The sequence below is a fragment of the Caretta caretta genome, chromosome 1 (assembly GCF_965140235.1).
Source record: "Caretta caretta isolate rCarCar2 chromosome 1, rCarCar1.hap1, whole genome shotgun sequence".
Taxonomy (NCBI): Eukaryota; Metazoa; Chordata; order Testudines; family Cheloniidae; genus Caretta; species Caretta caretta.
This window is the reverse complement of record NC_134206.1, coordinates 328,669,989-328,694,258: the sequence shown is the minus strand read 5'-3', so window position 1 is coordinate 328,694,258 and position 24,270 is coordinate 328,669,989. Positions and strand designations below refer to the sequence as shown.

General features: G+C 43.3%; 1 protein-coding gene across 4 annotated transcripts in view; it reads left to right on the top strand.

Annotated features, from left to right (window-relative positions):
* LHFPL3 (LHFPL tetraspan subfamily member 3) overlaps positions 1–24,270 on the top strand; it is a 399,978-nt gene that overhangs the window by 74,267 nt on the left and 301,441 nt on the right. The window lies entirely within an intron of this gene.

The window sequence follows — 24,270 nt, the reverse complement described above, 5'->3', positions numbered from 1 at the left end:
GTACAGCTATCTTCCCAGGGATGGGATTGAGTTGTACTGCTTTCAATTTAAAAAGGTGTATATTTAGGACAGCTTTTTGTGTAACCATAGTGTATAATCTAGATTTGTTCTCATTCTCAATAGTAAGAATCTATGGGCATATTACTTATAAGTCTGTAAAAATTTTACAGAACTGGGCCAAGTTCAATACTGGTTTTACGCTAGTGATATCAGTGGAGTTATCTCCTGGCTGAATTTGACCCTCTGGTTGTGTGTTTAAAATATTTAAGCATGATGTAGTAAGCCCCCTCTTTTTGTGTAATAATGAATTCAAAAAATGAACTAAATGGGTGTATGAATAACAATTTCATTCTTTAAAAGTAATTTGACCTGAACTGGAATAGATACCATTAAATATTCTGTCAGAAACTAGTTGGTCTCCACTGTTTGTTAGTTTGCTGTTATGTTTAGAATGCTGTGCACCAAATTCTGCTCTCAGTTACACTCAGGCAATCCCCTAGAAGTCAGGGGTATACGTTCGCATAAATTCGATGAGCATTTGACTCAGTGAATTGAATACATTAAGCAGTGGAACTGAAAGCAGGAATAAGACATCTGTCTTCCTCTGTGTGTCTAGTTATCTCTGTTCTCATAATGGTGCTCATCCTTGTAGTATTGGGGGTGATCCTGCTCTCATTGAAATCATTGGCGAAACTCCCATTTATCTTCAATAGGCGTATGGTTGAATTCTATAGCCTATCTTACAGCTCCAGGCCCCACTCCATGTGTGCATGTGGAGGTGAAATGGGACCCTCTGCAGGCATAGACCATACATAATTCTTGATAGTGGGGAAGGAGCACAATTTAAAGGTTCAGGGGGACACACAACCACCTCACATTGGTTTTCAAACTGTGGGGCACACCCCCCGCCAGAGGGTGCGGAGGAATTTTTATATGGGTTGAGCAGTGACGTTAAGCAGCTCAGGCTAGCCCCGTGCGGCAAGGGTCAGTCGGGCCAGCTCCGCGTGGTGGGGCTCAGAGTGGGAGCGCCACCTCCACCCCTGGACTCACCTCAGTGGGGCACCCAGCCTGTCTGGGTTGGGCACAGTGCAACCAAAAAATCTGGAGGAGGCACCCTGCATGCTTCCCCGACTCATCACCTCTGTCTGCAGGGGCCCATGGGGTTCCAGGTCTAAGGACTTGGAGGGGCTGGGGAAGAGCCTGGATGTGGGCAAAGGAAGAGAGAAAAGCATCTGAGATGACACCAGCACTCTAGTCAGTTAACTAGCAATATCCTGTTTTAAATGAAACATAATCTCGATCCCCTAACCAGTCTGAGACTTCATCTATGCTGCTGTGTGCACCCACAGTCTTGCTCACTTGTTTGTGGGTGTGAGCTAGGCCAGCCTGCCCCGAGCGTCCATATTGCAGGGCCAGACACATGTCAAACCCTGTTTACCCACATCCACACTGGTGCTCCTCATACACGTGCTTGGTACTGTGATTTGGGGATGGGGGGAGTATCCCAGGGGTTTTTTCACTACACCACTACTGGAGCTGCTTTAGGAACTGTTTTTTGTTGAACAGTGGGAGAACTTACCTATCTTTTCTTGACCCCTGTGCAGAAGTCAACGTAGCCCACCATCACATTTAGCTGAGGTTCTTCCACCTTGGCAGTTCTGTCCATTCAAAATGAGGCGCAAACCATGGATCCACTGGATGAGCTGCTCTCAGACATGGATACATTAGATGACCTGCTCCTACTTGTGGGTGAATTGCTTATGCAGTGGAGTAGGTGTTCAGCAAGAGGCTGGATGGCATTTCAGAAGTATGGGCAGCAACCCTACTCTGAGAACAAGGATAGTTCATTCATGGCAGACTGGACAGACATGAATGCTGCTATGGCCTTGAAAGCGTCCATGCTCGTGCACTGTTCCAACTTTAAGAAGGACACAGTGCAATGAACTATCCCTCTCACCTTCCCAGTGATGCATTTAGTGAAAGGTCACAAGCTTTAGTTCATGAGCTTTCTTCCCCATGCAGTCTGGTTTGCTCACAATGGCTTGAATGTGCCCTCTAAACTCTGTGAATGAAGGAGGAACCTGAAGCAAAAGGTTAAATTTGATGAATGTCTAAGCCAGCAGGAAATGTAAAGTTTTGTGACAGCATGATCCAGCTGTGGTGCAGCATGAGTTCATTCCGAATGTGATTCTTTTTGGGAGAAAAAGAGCCATAGTAAGCCGTAAGTTCTCTTGAGAGTTAGGCCAGAGAGAGGAGGAGAAAGGAGAGCGGAGGTGTGGGAATGAATTTTGAGAGGTTTGCAGGGAGGTCAGAAAGTATCTGAAAGAGCAGGGGAAAGAAAAAGGAGAACCCAGAAACAAAGAATAAAGGTTGAGATGCTTTTCCTTCCTGTCCACACAAAATGATTCTGAGATGGGAGAGCGCGGACACTAATTTATTATGACAAATGATGCGTTGCTGTTTTGTTTTCCCAGAGAACTAATCAGATACAGCTTAAGGCCCAGAATTCTGCAGACTTCCTTTCTAGGTGGGTTTATCATCCCATCACATGTTGTTCAGATAGGGTCATATGACCTTGTGGAAGAACAGCCTCACTCTGTGGCTGTAGTCACAGACCATGTTCTCTTTCACACAAGAGGATTGTCAGCACCTGTATAAAGTACCCACTGGGCCAAGTGAAATAGGCAAACTTTCCAACATTCAGTGTTGCGCTTGGATCTTTCTGTGAGGAAAGGATTTTAATGTTCAAAATTCTCCCACATGCTTTGTAACAGCCACTGCCCTTCAGATTTCACCTTCGTCTCTGAGCATATAAAAAAAAAGAAGTGATGATAATTAAATGCATGTGAGCTTGAGTTATAAATATTGCTGGGGGAGAAAGGATGATATGTATTTTGAGCTCTGAGCTTGCTGATTTGGAGGGGAGTATCCAAGTGTAACTTTATCGCCCTCATGGCCAAGATGGAGTCTGCTTTGCAGGCAGCTTTGGCCAAGACAAGGTGCAAGAATGCAGCAGGGAAAGTCCCTTCCGCCCTGTTCCAACCCCCTTAAAGTGAACCCACACACGCTCCAGAAAAGTACAATGAATATAGGAAAGGGAAATGTTTATTTACAGAGGGGTGAAAGGAGAAAAACAATAGGGGGAAATAAAGGGGGAAAACAGGGTAAAACATTAAAAACAGGGTTGCATTCAACTTAAGGCCATGCTCTCTAAACCCCAAAGGGGTTACACAAGGAATGTTATACATGGGCACATTCCCCCTATTTTCCTTCATTCTCCACCTCCCCTGCATGGGTGCTGTCATACAGCTGGCTACCAGACATATTTCCTCCTCTTTCTGCCTGCAGATCATAATCTCCTGGCCTCCAGCAGCCTCTGGAGTTTGAGGGCCTCCAGCAGGTTTAGGATTCTGACGTCTGTGCTGCCCCCTTAGATGCAGAAAGAGAAATGTTCCCTTACTCCATATAGGAAGTCAGATATTACCTGTCTGTTCTCTGGGCATGCTTTGATGTCTTGGCCTGGATGACGTAACCAGAGAAGAGCTCACCCAAGCCCTTACCCTGATGACAAACTGGAGGAAGGGGTTGGCAATTACAAATATGTTACTTGTAAATGTCCTTAAAATACCAAACACATTTAATTGACATTTTACTGTAAGTGCTAATTAAATCTGAGCAATGTAGTTGTGGGAATGGGTCAATCTGAGACCTGTGGTATATTGCACCATGTGGTGTGTATGTGGATTAGAAATCCTTTGAAAACAGTAGGCCAAACCCTGCTCTTGCTTATACTGATGTACCTCAATGCAGACTTCAATGTTGATTGTATGGGAGGTGCTGGTTTATTGGCAGTTGAGTTTTTCTTTTTTCTTTGCATGGTAGCTTACTGCAGGGTTAATTCTGATGAAGAGTATTTTAGGTTCTGTCAAAGGCACTATCATATTAGTTAGGCACCCTTTTGTACATTTTAGTCTAAATCTAAATAATTCCACCAAGGAATTGAGAACAGAATGTGGATGGATATTGCACATGCACTGTAGCTGCATTTCAGAATTCTATACTTCAGGGTGTTGCACTATTTTATAAATCTATTACCAGTTACATTCTTTTAAATCACAGCTGACTTTAAAGTAGAAAATGATGTCCCAAAGGGCCAGACTCTTATCTCAAAAAGAAAAGGAGTACTTGTGGCACCTTAGAGACTAACCAATTTATTTGAGCATAAGCTTTCGTGAGCTACAGCTCACTTCATCGGATGAAAGCATAAGCTCACGAAAGCTTATGCTCAAATAAATTGGTTAGTCTAAGGTGCCCCAAGTACTCCTTTTCTTTTTGCAAATACAGACTAACACGGCTGTTACTCTGAACTCTTATCTCAGTTACTCCCGTGTAAATTTAGAGTAACTTTGCAAAAGTCCACAGTTAGCACTAATTTCATGCAGTCTCTATGCTCTGTAGGCCTGACTCCACTGACACCAGTTTTTCTGTGGAGTAAATCCACTGACTTCACTAAAGTTACTCCTGATGTGTATTGGTGCAAGTAAAAACAGAATCCAAATTTCTGAGCACAGTGCTGAGAATTGTGAGTGGGCCCTATGCGGAGAGTGTACCATCACACAGCCAGGCCTAATGTGGCCCAGTGGTAGAGGAATCTTATTGTTAAGGCACTGGACTGGGACTCAGGAGCTCTGCCTTCAATTCCTAGCTTTGCTACAAGCTTCTTGTGTCACCATGGTCCAGTCACTTAATCTCTCAGTTTCTCACTTGTTTAATGGGGATACTAACACTTATCTTATTTGGAGCCTATATACTATAATAACAAAACAAAAAGCCCACCACATCCACAATAGTTTTCTCTATTTCATCTAACTCCCTTCTTTGTAGAGCTTGATTTTATGGTAATAGGTTCAGTATGGGTTGATATTATATTGTACATTTGGATTACCTCAATGAATACGTAGTAGTCTTTATGAAATAAAGAAGTTAGTACTTTAATGTTTAACAAATGTTTTTAGCCTGATGTACTGCCATAGTCCCTTTTAAATTAGCTAACATATTATACATTAAATATTGAAGTGATCTAGTCTGAGCAAGAGAATATGTGAATGTTACACAACAGCTGAATGCTAGATACATTTTAGAGGCCCAATGAAGGAGGAGAGATGCTACATCTTTGGGAGCTCAGCCTGACTTCCAATCAAATAGCTGATCTGAAATGCCGAACACAAGCTGCATTTCATTTAACAATGCTGCTAGCTAGTCCTTGATTGAACGCTTTGAACCTGATCAGAATATAATTTGTTTTGGTATTACAAGAATCACTTATATTAGCATTTCCAGGAGATCAATAACAGATTTTAATGCATACTAATAAAAGAGCTCTTAAGTCCAAATACGCCTTAATTTTCACAAGAGAAGCACCGTTCTTGCTAATAAAATATCTTTGTTGAATGGGAAGCAGTGAAATGGAGTAGTGTTTTCACACAAATGGCTCAGAATTATGCTAACAAATTCTGCAAAATAAAACCACACTAATCATTTTCACAGCTGTGGGAACATTTAAATGGCGCATCCTAGGGAAAATGCTTGTTTGTGGGAAAATCTTCACATCTTGCTGAATTTTCTTGTTGCTGCTGTTTGGTGTTTACTGCAACGTGCTTTTCTCTTAATGACAATAAAAATCTCCTAATGAATTTGATATCACAGAAGTTTGTTGCCTGCCCACATACATTATCTTTTTCTGTGAATTTATAACAGATACTAATCCTACATAAGAGATCATCGTAAATTGGGTATCATATTGATTGATTATGTGTACCAAACACAGCATCTGTCTCTATAGAAATTTTGATCAGCAGACATATCATTGCTACATAAATGCTATTCACGGCAGTTTAAGAATGGGAAGAACCTTTTATCCAGATATTCCCACCCCTCTTCAAACACATACCGTGGGCATGGTGCTTAGCATACTGGGGCCCTGATCCTGGTGGGGGCCCATGGATGCTATTGTAATATAATACTTTTTAAATTGATATGCTCATATTAAAAGGTCCATATTTATTACTGGGTTACAGTTTGGTTTTTCACAGTTTATTCTTAATTTCCTCCACCATTTTGTTTATCATAGGAGTAGGTTCAATCGACTGAAATTCTGTGCATCTTATCATAGAATCATAGAATATCAGGGTTGGAAGGGACCTCAGGAGCTCATCTAGTCCAACCCCCTGCTCAAAGCAAGACCGATCCCCGACTAAATCATCCCAGCCAGGGCTGTGTCAAGCCTAACCTTAAAAACTTCTAGGGAAGGAGATTCCACCACCTCCCTAGGTAACGCATTCCAGTGTTTCACCACCCTCCTCGTGAAAAAGTTTTTCCTAATATCCAACCTAAATCTCCCTCACTGCAACTTGAGACCATTACTCCTTGTTCTGTCATCTGCTACCACTGAGAACAGTCTAGAGCCATCCTCTTTGGAACCCCCTTTCAGGTAGTTGAAAGCAGCTATCAAATCCCCCCTCATTCTTCTCTTCTGAAGACTAAACATCCCCAGTTCCCTCAGCCTCTCCTCATAAGTCATGTGTTCCAGTACCCTAATCATTTTTGTTGCCCTCCACTGGACTCTTTCCAATTTTTCCACATCCATCTTCCACACCTCAGGAGCCAAAACATACCCTGAAAACTTGATATTGGTGGGATTGTGCAGCATTGCAATGCCTCCACAATGTGGAAGCTGGAAGGAGATCTTACTGATCCCATCCTGTCATTCCCCACACTTCTATCCTTGCACAATAATGGCTGCTTCCTCTCCATAACAACCAGCCACACATTTGAGGGCCCATGACTTGTGATTAATTCTCCTCAAGTCACATAAAGTAGCACAAGAATTTTAAAACAAGGATTCATGTGACCTCTCTAAACTTTACTGATTATCATGTGTTCCAGAGAATCGTTGTTCTGACTAGCCTCTGTGCGAGGTTCCTTTTTGTGACAGTAATTGCAATACTCATTCAAAGTGTCTGGGATGGTTTTGCTATCAAAACCCTAAGTCTGACCAGACTAACTATGAAAAAAGATTTGTGCCTTTCCCATTTATCACACAAAATATAGGTTTTTAATGTCTTTCTCTTTTTCAAATCACTCAGAACAGTCTGAGTGCTCTGGGTTCCATTTAGAATGTGACAAGTAATAGGCTTGCTGTGTGAATGTAAATATTGAACTTTCATAATGGGGCTCTGACTTCTATAGCTTAGACTTTCTTATGTACAGGAAACATTAAAACTTTTTACTTATATAGTGCCTTGCAGCTATGTAAGCCAAATCCATATATTACAAATATATATACAATATTGCCAACCTCAAGTGATAAAAAATTATGAGTCAGAGCCTTCAAAATCATGAGATTGGCCCAAAAATTATGAGATTTTTTTTCTATATTGTGGTGTTGTGCGTTGGCCCTGTCTTTTGATTTTTGAGCTCCCCCTGCCCATCACCCGTGTGTGCATATGACAATTAGTGTTGCTCACTCTCCTAAATTTATTGGGTAAAGTGATTTTGGCCCTTGCTGCAGGAGCTCTCACCTGCACACCTCTCCATCCCCCGCCCAACAATTAATCCTCTCCCTCATTCCCCACATCAGTTTTGTCCCCGTCAGTTCAACCCCCACCATCATCAGTTCAGCCCTCCCCCAGCCTCACCTCTTCTCCTGGGGTTCTTCACCCCCCCTCATCTCACTGGCCAGGGGGCCTGCAGTAAGGTCCTCTCCCCCCTTCTCAGGTTGGGGTTGGGCAGCTCCAGAAGCTCTTTATACTCTTCTGTCCCTTCCCAGGCTGGTGTTGCAGGGGGGAGGAGTAGCAGTGCTGTCCTGTCCCCACTATTCACAGGAGCGGGAAGAGGAGGTGGGATGGAGGTGCACTGAACTGCTGGGCTCTTTACACCTTCCGCCCCTACCCTTCCTGTGAGAATAGCCAGCGGAGGGGAGAGACTGGGCCAGCTGCTTGAAGGGCTGAACTTCACAAGGGGGCTGGAGCTTCTCAAGTCATCATGAGATGAGCTCCAGCCCCACCTGGAATCCCACCACTGTTGGAAAAACCACAAGAGTGGGCAATACCGTGTATAAGTAAGATTCACAACATAGGCACTCATTAGCCATGTAATTCATGCAGCCTGAAGCCGTAGAGGTAGGGAGCTCGCTCTTCAGACCTGTTGGTGGACAGGGAGAAGAGCTACCCAGAGCTGATTCAGAACTCTGGATGCACAGAGGCTTCATGGGGATAGGTGCTCTCTGCTGCCATCTGTTGGTGAGCAAGGGGAAGCTACTAAATGGGCCAGGCCTCATTTGCATTTCAGTTATGTGGCAGCTGGTGACATTTTGGTCAAAGGACTGTTACATTTTAAATTTGGGGTGAATAAAACACTGTTATCCCTGTCAGGAAATGAAAGGACAAGAGAATAGCACCAAATATATCCTTGTGAGTGGTCACTTTGATCAAAATGTAGTCTGGCACAGTGGGTAGCAGAGAGTGGTGAAAGTCCCAGATCTAGAGAGAAAGAGACTCCTGTTTTTTGGTGAGGGTGCCTCAGTGGTATGGACTCTGTTCAGAGGCCTAGAAGCCACAGATCTCTCTGAAGAGGCAGCACTGGAGGGCATGGAGGATACAGCAGTGGCTTTGAGGAAGCTTTTATTGACGCTGCAGAGGGCAGCAACGTAGTTGAGGAGCTCTGGTGAGGGCCCTCTACCCAGCAGTTGAAGTTGTAATCACTTCAGCTGGGCCAGGTGGTAGAGCCCCTGGAGCAGACCAGGCAGCACTTCCCTTAGGGGCTGCAGATGGACCTGCCCAAACTGTGGACTCTGCCAACTCCAGACTGCAAGCAGTGAGTGGGGATGCAGTGGAGGAGAGGCATGAGGAAAATGGCTATTGCAGGAACACATTCCCTTGTTGGACATTCACGCTGTGTGAGGAGGACTGAGTATGAGCCTATTCCAGGACATCCAGAGGCAGCGCGAGGGAGAAGGGACATGTCACTTTATAGAACTATAAAGCTATTGTTTATTTATTATTGCTGTCTCTCCCAGGTTTATTCTGTCTCCTTTTTTTCCCCCCTAAGAACGTTCTCATTATTTTATACTGGTTGTTACTCAGAGATTGCAAGGGGCCAAATATTGCCTTTGAGGTTTCCCTGGGGAGGGTTTCCTAGATTTCTGAGTGGGGGCTCTCAAGCCAGTAAAGCTCAAGCTTTCAGAAGAAACCCCAGAATATTTGAACCTCGTCCTTTTTCCTGCCAGTAACACTGGCAGAAGGGTTACAATGCCCACTTATTATAGGGAAGATGAGGCACAAAGTGATCGTGATTTTTTTCCAAGATCCCACAGCAAGTCAAGGGTAGGGAAAGAACTGGATCTGGATCTAAGTTCTGTGCCCTCACAACTGGACAATCCCGCCTTCCCTATTTGCATAACACTAATAGAAACAGTGTTAGTATTGTTTTCAGATGGATTCAGTCTGTTTTTCAGTCATTTGTTCAGTTTACATGCAAGGCTTGACTGGGATCTGAAATTCTCTTTGCAGATGAAGGCCCCAAAACAAACAAAGGAGCGCTGTGCAGTCATTCTGCACAGAGGGCAATATTAGTGTAAGCTCCTTATCACTAAAAAAAGAAAAGGTGGCTGGAAATAGTTCCTGCAGAGTTAGTTCCTCAGTGCTGTCTGCCATTTGCAGCCTCTCTCACCTGCACCTGTCCTGAGTCGACACACTGGGTGTAATCCACTCAGCTATGGGGAGGGATTTTCCTCTCTAATTCTAATGTTCCCATTAGAATTTCACAACACTGCAATTGAAAAATACACACACACACATTTTATCTTCATAGGGATAAGGACAGCATCACTGACATGCTGTTGCCATTACTGAGACTGACAGTGCAATTCACAATACATATTCCAACTAGTCCCTGTGAGCGCAGGACCAGCGCAGAGCTGGTGCTGTGTCAGCTCTTCTCCTGAGCAGCCTCTGCTGTCAAAGCTCCTTGGAAGAATCCTGCACCTCTGCCTTCCATGGGGGTTAATCTGTGTTCCAAGTACAGCTGCCCCCATGAATGCAGGGACTTTCAAGTTGTAACTGTTATGTTATATGGAAGTTGAATGCATGACTTTAACTCTTCTCCGTCACACACAGCAACAGGAAATACCAATAAGTATTTGTGACCTGGCTGACTCATAGACATATGCACATTTCACTACTGTAAATCAGTGGTTCTCAAGCAGAGGTGTGTGTACCCCTGGGGGTATGCAGAAGTCTTCCAGAGAGTACATCCACTCATCTAGATATTTGCGTTGTTTTACAACAGGCTACATAAAAAGCACTAGCGAAGTCAGTACAAACTACAATTTCATACAGACAATGACTTGTTGATACCACTCTATCTACTATACACTGAAATGTATGTAGAATATTTATATTCCAGTTGATTTATTTTATAATTATATGGTAAAATTGAGAAAGTAACCAATTTTTCAGTAATAGTGTGCTTTGACCCTTTTCTATTTTTATGTCTGATTTTTTAAGCAAGTAGTTTTTAAGTGAGGTGAAACTTGGGGGTACACAAGGCAAATCAGACTCCCGAAAGGGTACAGTAGTCTGGAAAAAGAAAAGGAGTACTTGTGGCACCTTAGAGACTAACCAATTTATTTGAGCATAAGCTTTCGTGAGCTACAGCTCACTTCTGGTTAGTCTCTAAGGTGCCACAAGTACTCCTTTTCTTTTTGCGAACACAGACTAACACGGCTGTTACTCTGAAAGTAGTCTGGAAAGGTTGAGAGCCACTGTTGTAGAGCATTGTTTATCTCTGGTCTGGAGTAGCTGAAATGTGGTCTGCTTTTTGTAACTAACTACATAAGATAAGCAGATGTAGGGAGAGGTTTCCCTTGAACTCTGGCATTTGTTAGTGTTTGATCCAACTGCCACTGAAATCCATGGGAGTCTTTACCCCAGTGGTTCTCAATCTGTGGCCCATTGGTCGCTTGTGGCCCAATGAGCACACATTTGCGGCCCATGTGATATCCTCTGGGCCGTACAGGTAATGTATATATTGTGTGGATTCGGCCCACATAAAGAGCTGCAAATGTGGCCAGTGGTAAATAGGTTGAAAACCACTGTTTTACCCTGAAGAAGAGCTCTATGTAGTTTGAAAGTTTGTCTCTTTCACCAACATAAGTTGGTCCAATAAAAGATATTACATCACCCACCTCAATGTCAGTTTACTGATGAGTCTTAAACAGCAGAGCCCTGTGTGGGACTGTTTTTTTAATCCTGCTTCCGTCCTGCCCTCCAATACCCAGTCCCAGTCCCACATTGTTTCTTGCATTTTTATCCCGCTATCATTCGCAAAAACCTTAGATCCTGTAAATCCTGCATGAGAGACAGATTCCCCCATGCTGCTACAGAACAAAAAACAAACCAAAAATAGTTGGTTAATATATATTATATGTAAACAGAATTCAGACACAATTTTTACCACTAAAAGAATAAAACAAATCTTACTTAAACCATGTGAAAAAAATACTTTAACTCCTGTTACAATATACATCAAATCTCTTTCTATCCCTCACTTAAATTTAAGTATTAAAACCTTCATTTAAAAAAAAGAAAAACGTGCATTACGTTGCTGAAATTCTATTTCTGACCAACTGATGAGAGATTTAGTGTTTTCCCGCAAATTACCACAGTCTGATATATTTTTTTTTGCCTACCTAATCCCACCCACAACAAAGTACATTTTACCTGCTCCCAGTATTATGGCTGTGGGTCCTCTGGGATCCCAGTCCTGCATCAGGGCTATAGTAGGCAGTATATCATAGGTTCTTTACACAGCCTCCTTCAACTCTTTGTCCATATACCTCTATAATTTCGTTTAAAACCAGTGAAATTCAATTAAACAAACTACATTAATGCAACATAATAGCTAAAATTTTGCACACACGGAAAGCTGTAAAATAAAAGTTGACAGATGTCACAGCTAGTCATCACCAGGTATTGAAGGGTGTGTGCGGTTCAGAAAAGACAAATATAGGTAAAGGTGGTGGGTTAACATTGTATGTTAATGAGGAGGTAGACTGTAAAGAAATTTGAAGTGATGCAATGGATAAAATGGAGTCTATTTGCATCAGCATCACTTTGGGGAAGAAAGTTACCAGAGACTCCCTTTGGATAGTTCTTAGGGTGTGTTACAGACCCCCAGAATCTGACTTGGATATGGATAGAGACCTCTTTTAATATTTTTAATGAAATAAATACTACTGGGAATTGTGTGATTATGAGAGACTTTAACTTCCCAGATATAGATTGGAGGACAAGTGCTACTAATAATGCTAGGGCCCAGAAAACAAGGAAAGAAGAAGTGGGACCACTAAGGACTGTGGGATTGAGGATGGGGTGGAGATTAAAGGTAATCTAGGCATGGCCCAACACCTAAATCAATACTTTGGCTCAGTTTTTAATAAGGGTATTGAGGATATTTGCAGGTGTGGCAGGGTGGCTAATGGAAATGAGGATATGGAAATAGAAATTACCATGTCCGAGGTGGAAATCAAACTCAAACAGTTTAAGGGGACTAAATCAGGGGGCCTGGATAATCTCCATCCAAGACTATTAAAAGAACTGGCACATGAAATTGCAAGACCAGTAGCAAGGATTTTTAATGAATCTCTAAACTCAGGGGTTGTACCCTATGACTGGAGAATTGCTAATATAGTACCTATTTTTAAGAAAGGGGAGAAAAGTGATCCAGAAAACTACAGGCCTGTTAGTTTGACTTCAATTGTATGCAAGATTTTAGAAGAAATTTTGAAAAGAGAAAGTCGTTAAGGACATAAATGTAGTTGTAAATGGTAGTTGGGATAAAATACAACATGGTTTTACAAAAGGGAAATCATGCTAGAGACTAACCTGATCTCTTTCTTTGAGCAGATAACTGATTTTTTCAGACAAAGGAAATGCAGTAGATCTAATCTATGTGGATTTCAGTAAGGCATTTGATACAGTTCCAAATGGGAAGTTATTAGTTAAATTGGAGAAGATGGGGATTAATGAGAGAATTGAAAGTTGGATAAGGAACTGGTTAAAGAGGAGACTACAATGGGTCATGCTGAAAGATGAACTCTTAGGCTGGAAGGAAGTTATTAGTGGAGTTACTCAGGGATCAGTCTTAGGACCAATCTTATTTAACATTTTTATTAATGACCTTACCACAAAAAGTGATCACAGAATGATTATGAGCTGTAAATGTAATGTGGCCATGAAAAAGGCTAATGCAGTCCTGCAATGCATCAGGTGAGGTATTTCCACTAGAGATAGGAAGTGTTATTGCCATTATACAAGGCATCTGGAGTACTATGTGCAGTTCTAGTCTCCCACATTTAAGAAAGATTAATTCAAACTGGAACAGGTGCAGAGGAGGGCTACTAGGATGATCAGAGGAATGGAAAACCTACCTTATGAGATAAGATTCAAAGAGCTTGGCTTGTTTAGCCTAACCAAAGGAAGGCTGAGAGGAGGCATGATTGCTCTCTATAGAGCATGAGGGAGAGCTGTTGTTTAAGCACCAATGTTGACACAAGAACAAATGGATGTACATTGGCCATTAATTGTTTAATTTCAAGCCTAAATTTATCAGAAGAGTGAAGTTCTGGAACAGTCTTACAAGGGGAGCAGTGGGGGCAAAAAACCTAACAGGCTTCAAGACTGTGCTTGATAAGTTTATGGAGGGGATGGTAGGAGGAAACTGCCTACATTGGCATGTAGCCTATCTGTGACTGCTATTAGCAAATATCCCCAATGGACTGTGATGGGACACTATACAGGGAGGGCTCTAAATTACTATAGAGAATTCTTTCCCAGGTGTCTGGCTGGTGGGTCTTGCCGAAATGCTCAGGGTCCAACTGACCACCATGTTTAGGATTGGGGCTGGGGTCAGCCCCGTATGCAGGTGGCACTAGGTGTGGGGGAGTCAGCCCCAGACCTGGAAGGCATGGGGAGGGTGAATCCTGCAAGGTGAGCGCAGCTCGGGCGAGCCCCAGGCCATCCTGTTTTTACTTTAAGAAATATGGATACCCGGGTGGGGTGGGGGCGGTGTCAAGATCTCTTCTCTGCTGGAGCCGGGATGAGAACCATGTCTTTCTCTAGCCTGTTCTCTTCCCACCCTCCGGTGGTGGCTTGCGTTACTGCGCCTGACCAGACAGGTTCTTCACAGCAGCTAATGCTACCTTCCCGCCCAGAGGGTCTGCGATTAATGCATGTTAAAAAATTTAATGCGTTAATTGTGCTGTGCATTAATCACACGCATTAACGGCAATTAATTGACAGCCCTAAATATTACCAATGTTCAGGAGGACCAAATTACAATTGCTATGTAAACCATAACTTTGAATTTCTTGACTTTCATACATGTAAAATCTTTCCCATGTCTAATGTGAAGTTTTTCCTTATGTTCTGGTCAACAGTTCAGTTTCTTTCTTTGCTTATGTATTTCTTATTAATTGGAGCTTCTCCTTGCCTTATGGTTTCCCTCACTGTCATTTGGCCATGTTGGAATCTAGAATTATAAAGTTTTTCCGTCTTGTTCTTTATCTGCAAGAACAAACTTACTAATGCAAAAAGCAATTTAGATGCCATCCAAAAGTTTGTATTAACATTCTATTTGCTGATGACTTCAAATCTAGAAAGGTTATATAAAGCTGAAACTACATTAGCATTTGTATGGAGTACTAACCATTTGCTAATGATTTAAGAGTTACAGTTTACTGTCCCTGAATGCTTCATCTTGTTTAATAGCTTTTAAATTAGTAGAATAAATGCTGCTAATAAAAAAAATCATTAAAATTGCATACAGTATTGGCTTATTACATGGTGGAGATTTTGCAAAAATATACTTTATGATTTAACCTAACAGTGGTATTTGGAGTTGATTTAGGATTCAAAGGATACACTTGGTTTGCACATAGTACTATCTCGGGAATATAAATAATTCTAAATAAAATGTAGCTAAATACAAACCATATTAGCTCAGAAGGATTAAGTTATATCTCATTGTTTTTCCGACCTACCAGACATGTAAAATAGGTTTCAAATTCAGCATTATTATTAATAACAATACTGGCATACCAGGGAAGATGGGGATCCAATACCCTAGTGGAAGGAATGGCTCTTTGTGGATCCTGCTGAGTTTTACTAGATTCTCCCTTTTATCTCAGATCAGGTTTGCCAAAAGAGGAAGAGATGCCTGTCGCTAGGAGAGAATAAGTCATGGACTTTGGGGTACATTTTCCACTCTCCTGCAGGTTTGTCCTCAGAAAAGCAGCATGTAGCAACATTTTAGTTTATCTGTAATTCATGCATTTATGTTAAATTTTAAAAGTTGTTTACTTCTTTGTTTGCCTTCATAGGGGCTTCTGAAGTGCTTTTCATTATAACGAACCAGAGTCTTAGGGTATGTCTACACTACGAAATTAGGTCGAATTTATAGAAGTCGGTTTTTTAGAAATCGGTTTTATATATTCGAGTGTGTGTGTCCCCACAGAAAATGCTCTAAGTGCATTAAGTGCATTAACTCGGCAGAGCGCTTCCACAGTACCGAGGCAAGCGTCGACTTCCGGAGCGTTGCACTGTGGGTAGCTATCCCACAGTTCCCGCAGTCTCCGCTGCCCATTGGAATTCTGGGTTGAGATCCCAATGCCTGATGGGGCTAAAACATTGTCGCGGGTGGTTCTGGGTACGTGTCGTCAGGCCCCCGTTCCCTCCCTCCCTCCGTGAAAGCAAGGGCAGACAATCATTTCGCGCCTTTTTTCCTGAGTTACCTGTGCAGACGCCATACCACAGCAAGCATGGAGCCAGCTCAGGTAACCGTCACCCTATGTCTCCTGGGTGCTGGCAGACGCGGTACGGCTTTGCTGCATAGTAGCAGCAACCCATTGCCTTCTGGCAGCAGACGGTGCAATACGACTGGTAGTCGTCCTCGTCGTGTCCGAGGTGCTCCTGGCCACGTCGGCTGGGAGCGCCTGGGCAGACATGGGCGCAGGGACTAAATTTGGAGTGACTTGACCAGGTCATTCTCTTTAGTCCTGCAGTCAGTCCTATTGAACCGTCTTATGGTGAGCGGGCAGGCGATACGGACTGCTAGCAGTCGTACTGTACCATCTTCTGCCAGGCAGGCAAGAGATGAGGATTGCTAGCAGTCGTATTGTACCATCTTATGCCAGGCAGGCAAGAGATGAAGATGGCTAGCAGTCGTACTGTACCATCTTCTGCCGAGCAGCCATGAGATGTGGATGGCATGCAGTCCTTCTGCACCGTCTGCTGCCAGCCAAAGATGTAAAAGATAGATGGAGTGGGTCAGAACAAGAAATAGACCAGATTTGTTTTGTACTCATTTGCCTCCTCCCCTGTCTAGATCACACTGCAGTCACTCACAGAGAAGGTGCAGCGAGGTAAATCTAGCCATGTATCAATCAGAGGCCAGGCTAACCTCCTTGTTCCAATAACAACGATAACTTAGGTGCACCATTTCTTATTGGAACCCTCCATGCAGTCCTGCCTGAAATACTCCTTGATGTACAGGCACACCCTTTGTTGATTTTAGCTCCCTGAAGCCAACCCTGTAAGCCGTGTCGTCAGTCGCCCCTCCCTCCGTCAGAGCAACGGCAGACAATCGTTCCGCGCCTTTTTTCTGTGCGGACGCCATACCAAGGCAAGCATGGAGGCCGCTCAGCTCACTTTGGCAATTAGGAGCACATTAACCACCACACGCATTATCCAGCAGTATATGCAGCACCAGAACATGGCAACGCGATACCGGGCGAGGAGGCGACGTCAGCGCGGTCACGTGAGTGATCAGGACATGGACACAGATTTCTCTGAAAGCATGGCCCCTGACAATGCATGCATCATGGTGCTAATGGGGCAGGTTCATGCTGTGGAACGCCGATTCTGGGCTCGGGAAACAAGCACAGACTGGTGGGACCGCATAGTGTTGCAGGTCTGGGACGATTCCCAGTGGCTGCGAAACTTTCGCATGCGTAAGGGCACTTTCATGGAACTTTGTGACTTGCTTTCCCCTGCCCTGAAGCGCATGAATACCAAGATGAGAGCAGCCCTCACAGTTGAGAAGCGAGTGGCGATAGCCCTGTGGAAGCTTGCAACGCCAGACAGCTACCGGTCCGTTGGGAATCAATTTGGAGTGGGCAAATCTACTGTGGGGGCTGCTGTGATGCAAGTAGCCCACGCAATCAAAGATCTGCTGATATCAAGGGTAGTGACCCTGGGAAATGTGCAGGTCATAGTGGATGGCTTTGCTGCAATGGGATTCCCTAACTGTGGTGGGGCTATAGACGGAACCCATATCCCTATCTTGGCACCGGAGCACCAAGCCGCCGAGTACATAAACCGCAAGGGGTACTTTTCGATAGTGCTGCAAGCTCTGGTGGATCACAAGGGACGTTTCACCAACATCAACGTGGGATGGCCGGGAAAGGTGCATGATGCTCGCATCTTCAGGAACTCTGGTCTGTTTCAAAAGCTGCAGGAAGGGACTTTATTCCCAGACCAGAAAATAACTGTTGGGGATGTTGAAATGCCTATATGTATCCTTGGGGACCCAGCCTACCCCTTAATGCCATGGCTCATGAAGCCGTACACAGGCAGCCTGGACAGTAGTCAGGAGCTGTTCAACTACAGGCTGAGCAAGTGCAGAATGGTGGTAGAATGTGCATTTGGACGTTTAAAGGCGCGCTGGCGCAGTTTACTGACTCACTTAGACCTCAGCGAAACCAATATTTCCACTGTTATTACTGCTTGCTGTGTGCTCCACAATATCTGTGAGAGTAAGGGGGAGACGTTTATGGCGGGGTGGGAGGTTGAGGCAAATCGCCTAGCTGCTGGTTACGCGCAGCCAGACACCAGGGCGGTTAGAAGAGCACAGGAGGGCGCGGTACGCATCAGAGAAGCTTTGAAAACCAGTTTCATGACTGGCCAGGCTACGGTGTGAAAGTTCTGTTTGTTTCTCCTTGATGAACCCCCCCGCCCCTTGGTTCACTCTACCTCCCTGTAAGCTAACCACCCTCCCCTCCTCCCTTTAATCATTGCTTGCAGAGGCAATAAAGTCATTGCTGCTTCACAGTCATGCATTCGTTATTCATTCATCACACAAATAGGGGGATGACTACCAAGGTATCCCAGGAGGGGTGGTGGAGGAGGGAAGGAAAATGCCACACAGCACTTTAAGCACAGCACTTTAAAAGTTTACAACTTTAAAATTTATTGAATGACAGCCTTCTTTTTTTTGGGCAATCCTCTGTGGTGGAGTGGCTGGTTGGCCGGAGGCCCCCCCACCGCGTTCTTGGGCGTCTGGGTGTGGAGACTATGGAACTTGGGGAGGAGGGCGGTTGGTTACAGAGGGGCAGCAGTGGCAGTCTGTGCTCCAGCTGCCTTTGCTGCAGCTCAACCATACACTGGAGCATACTGGTTTGGTCCTGCAGCAGCCTCAGCATTGAATCCTGCCTCCTCTCATCACGCTGCCGCCACATTTGAGCTTCAGCCCTGTCTTCAGCCCGCCACTTACTCTCTTCAGCCCTCCACCTCTCCTCCCGGTCATTTTGTGCTTTCCTGCACTCTGACATTATTTGCCTCCACGCATTCGTCTGTGCTCTGTCAGTGTGGGAGGACAGCATGAGCTCGGAGAACATTTCATCGCGAGTGCGTTTTTTTTTCTTTCTAAGCTTCACTAGCCTCTGGGAAGGAGAAGATCCTGTGATCATTGAAACACATGCAGCTGGTGGAGAAAAAAAAAGGGACAGCGGTATTTAAAAAGACACATTTTATAAAACAGTCGCTACACTCTTTCAGGGTAAACCTTGCTGTTAACATTACATACATAGCACATGTGCTTTCGTTACAAGGTCGCATTTTGCCTCCTCCCACCGCGTGACTACCCCCTCAACCTTCTCCCCTCCCTGTGGCTAACAGCGGGGAACATTTCTGTTGAGCCACAGGCAAACAGCCCAGCAGGAATGGGCTCCTCTGAATGTCCCCTGAAGAAAAGCACTCTATTTCAACCAGGTAACCATGAATTATATCTCACTCTCCTGAGGATAACACAGAGAGATAAAGAACAGATTTTGGTTGAATGCCAGCAAACATACACTGCAATGCTTTGTTCTACAGTGATTCCCGAGTACGTGTTACTGGCCTGGAGTGGTAAAGTGTCCTACCATGAAGGACGAAATAAGGCTGCCCTCCCCAGAAACCTTTTGCAAAGGCTTTAGGACTACATCTAGGAGAACCGCAAATGCCAGGGCAAAGTAATCCTTTCACATGCTTGCTTTTAAACCATGTATAGCATTTTAAAAGGTACACTCACCAGAGGTCCCTTCTCCGCCTGCTGGGTCCAGGAGGCAGCCTTGGGTGGGTTCGGGGGGTACTGGCTCCAGGTCCAGGGTGAGAAACAGTTCCTGGCTGTCGGGAAAACCGGTTTCTCCACTTGCTTGCTGTGAGCTATCTACAACCTCCTCATCATCATCTTCTTCTTCATCCCCAAAACCTACTTCCGTATTGCCTCCATCTCCATTGAAGGAGTCAAACAACACAGCTGGGGTAGTGGTGGCTGAACCCCCTAAAATGGCATGCAGTTCATCATAGAAGCGGCATGTTTGGGGCTCTGACCCAGAGCGGCTGTTCGCCTCTCTGGTTTTCTGGTAGGCTTGCCTCAGCTCCTTCAGTTTCATGCGGCACTGCTTCGGGTCCCTGTTATGGCCTCTGTCCTTCATGCCCTGGGAGATTTTCAGAAAGGTTTTGGCATTTCGAAAACTGGAACGGAGTTCTGATAGCACGGATTCCTCTCCCCAAACAGCGATCAGATCCCGTACCTCCCGTTCAGTCCATGCTGGAGCTCTTTTGCGATTCTGGGACTCCATCATGGTCACCTGTGCTGATGAGCTCTGCATGGTCACCTGCAGCTTGCCACGCTGGCCAAACAGGAAATGAGATTCAAAAGTTCGCGGTTCTTTTCCTGTCTACCTGGCCAGTGCATCTGAGTTGAGAGCGCTGTCCAGAGCGGTCAGAATGGAGCACTCTGGGATAGCTCCCGGAGGCCAATACCATCGAATTGTGTCCACAGTACCCCAAATTCGAGCCGGCAACGTCGATTTAAGCACTAATCCACTTGTCAGGGGTGGAGTAAGGAAATCGATTTTAAGAGCCCTTTAAGTCGAAATAAAGGGCTTCATTGTGTGGACGGGTGCAGGTTTAAATCGATTTAACGCTGCTAAATTCGACCTAAAGTCCTAGTGTAGACCAGGGCTGAGGATCTCTTGAGCTTAGGATCTCAGAAATTGAACAATTTAAAAACTTTTATTTTATTACCAACCCCTTCACCAAAAAACCCTACTTGCAATGTTTGTCAGCTGATTAGCAATTATACACATTATATAATGTTAAACACCTATCTAATTATATCACTATTTATTACGCAAAATCTTTTCTAAGATAGGACTTGTAATCCTCTGAGGATATAGCAAGGAAAGTGTGAGGAATCAAACTGCTGTTTCACACAATTATTATGTGTTATTCTATTCCCCTACATCTTTCCCCACCCCTTCCTCCATCATTTGCTAACCAAGCAGCTGGACAAGTGATCTGAAGCTTCTAGAACTTTCCTTATCACAATTTACTCTTGACGTTCCACTTTACATCTCAGATGAGTACCGTAGGGTCAAATCACCCCTCAGATATTATTTAAACTTTCCAGCTACCTTTGAAAAGTCACATACAAAGAAGGTGTTGCTGAAATGTTATCTCTTGGCATTGTGATTTTAAACTGCCAAATGTAAAAAGAAAAATAATTTTGTGCATTTTTCATATTACTAGACAATAGTCTATTGTATTGTATTTGATTTGCATTCTTGCTGTGGAAACATTGAAAATTAATTATACAGCAATACTGGTGCACAAAGAAGAAAGCATAAGGTTAATGATAACCTTTCATTATATTGTTCAAGAGATGCTTTTTAGGTTTGGAATGAACTTGGCTGTTCATGGGAAGTTCCTGGATTGATAGTTATTTAGATTGGATTTTTGGTACTGCAGAAATGCAGTCTTTCTCACGCTACCTTGACAATATTCTTTAACAACAGTGTGGCGCAGGGTCTGAAACCCACATTGAAATCCACTAGTTCAGTGATAACTAACTTGGACTGTGACATTCTGACACCATGCACTACACAGTATTGGTGTACTTCCTATTGTCCTGACACTTCTGACCTCCAGGGGATGAATCAGTGCTACGTGCATTTTAGCTTGTTCTGAAATTTGTGAAGTTCAGGCACCATTTATTAATTTCCCCCCAAACTCAAGGATCTGTGCCAAATGCTTCTATGAATTTATATGATCATGGGTTATTTTATTCCTCTGTCCTTCTGTAATCTTGCTGGCATTGCAATGGAGGCTGTTTTCTGCCTAGTTATTTTTCAGGGCTAGTGGTTAAATTCCATCTGGTCTCAGTATTATCATTTATAGAAGATGCACAGAGTGAGGTGTTAGGGGGACAGAGTTAAAGTGGTTCCAGACATGTGACTTTCCATGATTTTGAATATTGGGCTTTTATTTTAAATTTAATGTTAGCTTAGATTTTCCTGGCAGTCTAATAATTGAATATTTAAAGCTATGGTGTTCCATTACATGTTCTCCCTTTAACTTCCTGATGCTTTCTCTGTCTTAATTTTAAATTACTGGTGTCTTTTTCGAGGAATGTTCTATAAATTTTGCTGCTACATGTTACAATCCCCCCCACCCATGTATGACTGTTTCTGATAGACATTTTTATGGCATTGTAAATGTCCATTCATGCTCTTGCAGACTACGGTAGAGGCTATTTTTAAAATTTTTATTTCTGTGTAACCAGAGAACTCTTTAACTCTCAGCATCTGCTAAGATTTAAAGTCTAACATTTTCAGTGTATGTTGGTTTATCAGTTTGCCAGTTACAAATATTCCAGCTAAAACATTCTAACCAGCTATGTCAGAATATCGCACCCAAACCATGCTTCTATCTCCAGCCCTTCTCTAATATACTCCAACCTCCCTAAATGCTTGTAAGGAAAAAATGGCCTTTGAAGCATCCCCAGAAGAATAATGAATCTGAACTCTAGCAGAACTAGGGGGAGAGCCTATTCCAGAGAATGCTTCTGCCAGCAGTTCCCTCTTTTTTATATCAAGAAAGCTCCCACACCACAGCTACTTGTATCTGGGGAAAAATGGTGATTAGGGTGCTAACTTGGGAAACCTGGGCTCAATTCCCTGCTCTGCCACACATTTCCTATATAACCCTGGACAAGTCACTCAGGCTCTTGCTACCTCTGAGTTCCCCATCTGTAAATGGGTATAATAGTACTTCCCTACTCACAGAGATATTGTGAGGCTAAATACATTAAACATTGTGAGGTGCTACAGTAATGGGGTAGATAGGCAGGTAGGTACATAGGTAGATAGATCTGCAAACTTTTTTGTGAACAAAAATCCCGTTGTACAGCTGTGGAAAGCAAACAAAAGGGGTAACAAAGACCATCAACAGAATTCATCATTTGACTTGAAACACTTCGGGAATACTTTTTTGCAGTATTCTCCTAGCTTTGGTAGGGACATATATATGGTCCAAGGTATAAAGCAGCAATCAACAGGTTAATAAAAAATACCATGGCCAAGTTCTTTACTCATTTGCCATGGTAGAGTAAGACATAACTCTGAGACATTCCCCCATTTGCACTTCATATTCGTAGTAGGTCAGTATTCTTATTTTGGTTTAACATGCACATTTATTTTTGTGCTGTTTCTTTTAGTGGCGCATACAAAGATTCTGTAGGATGGTAACCATAGTAACAGCAGAACAAGGGAGATCAGCTTTCACCCCCAAAATGCATATCATAGGGTTTATGTTTGCTTGTTCTTGGATCTGATGGTTCTTGAATATTAGGAAGGGGTAAGGTGAGCTTGTTTATTTCACAATGATTAAAAGAGAAATGCATAGATTGGAATCACAGTACAAGAGAAATGTTTGTAATAGGGAATATTCTAACATGTCTAGGAGAAGCCAGGTATAGACAGGTATAAAGCAAATAGAAAATTATATTATGATTTCCTATTTAAAAAGAGTAACAATGAGAGAATTTTCTAGCCTGAGGTTTTCTCATTGGCATTAGACATTTTGTCAGGTTAATGAATGCCATCAAATGATTTCAAGGGTCTATTGAAAGAGATACAGGCAATGGAACCCTAAACCAAATAAGCACATAACAAATAAGACTGCACACTTGTACCATAATAAATGCCATAGTGACAAGCACTAATGTACTGTGCAGGGAACATGGCATTTTCAAATAGGGCATCTAATCTTGGGTGCCCAACTTTAGACATCTAAATAGCAAGCAGCCACAGTTCTTTTTGGCTTCACTGGGAAGTTTGTGTGCTCAGCACCTCAGAAAATCAGGACTAAAATTGTGTCCCAAAATAGAGGCAGCCTGCTTTTTTCACATTTAAAATGGAATTGTTGTTTGTTGTTGTTTATTTACTATTTACCAGATATAAAGTAATCTGGCTAGCTAAAAATGATTCCAGTTTTTTCTTGGACCTGCATGAGATAATATTTATAGCAAAAAAGACTTTTGGACCATTGGAAAAGTCTGGATGGTGATTTGGCTTTAACGATTCTTCCAGCAAATTGACCTATTCTGTGGTTGTAATGATACCAACATTCCTCTTGTGAGCCTCATCAGTGCAGTTACACTTGCTACAGGTCATAATTTGACATGAAATATATTGTATTCCTGCAGAAATTGTAACAACTAGGCTTGGTGCTTTTTTTCCTCTTTCCCCCTACATAAGGAGATCTGTTCCTTTCTGTGGGCTAGTTGTAATGATGCTGCCTCTGGCGGGACACAACTGAGAGTATCAATTCAGGACAAATTGCTTAGAGCAGGGCAGTCACAGCCCAAAGCTGGGTATCCTTTATTACTAAGGCACACCAAACCGGCCAAACAGAGAAGACTTCGGTTTTACCCCACTGGCTAACGACAAGTCATACAAGCAATTCCCTCAGATAATCCAGTTCCCTTGTGTCGTCATCAGCACCGCTCCTTATGGGGGTGACTGGTTATGAAAACCAATACCCCAGTAAAAGAAAAAAGGTTCTCCCGATCCCAAAGGACCAAGCCCCAGACCCAGGTCAATATACC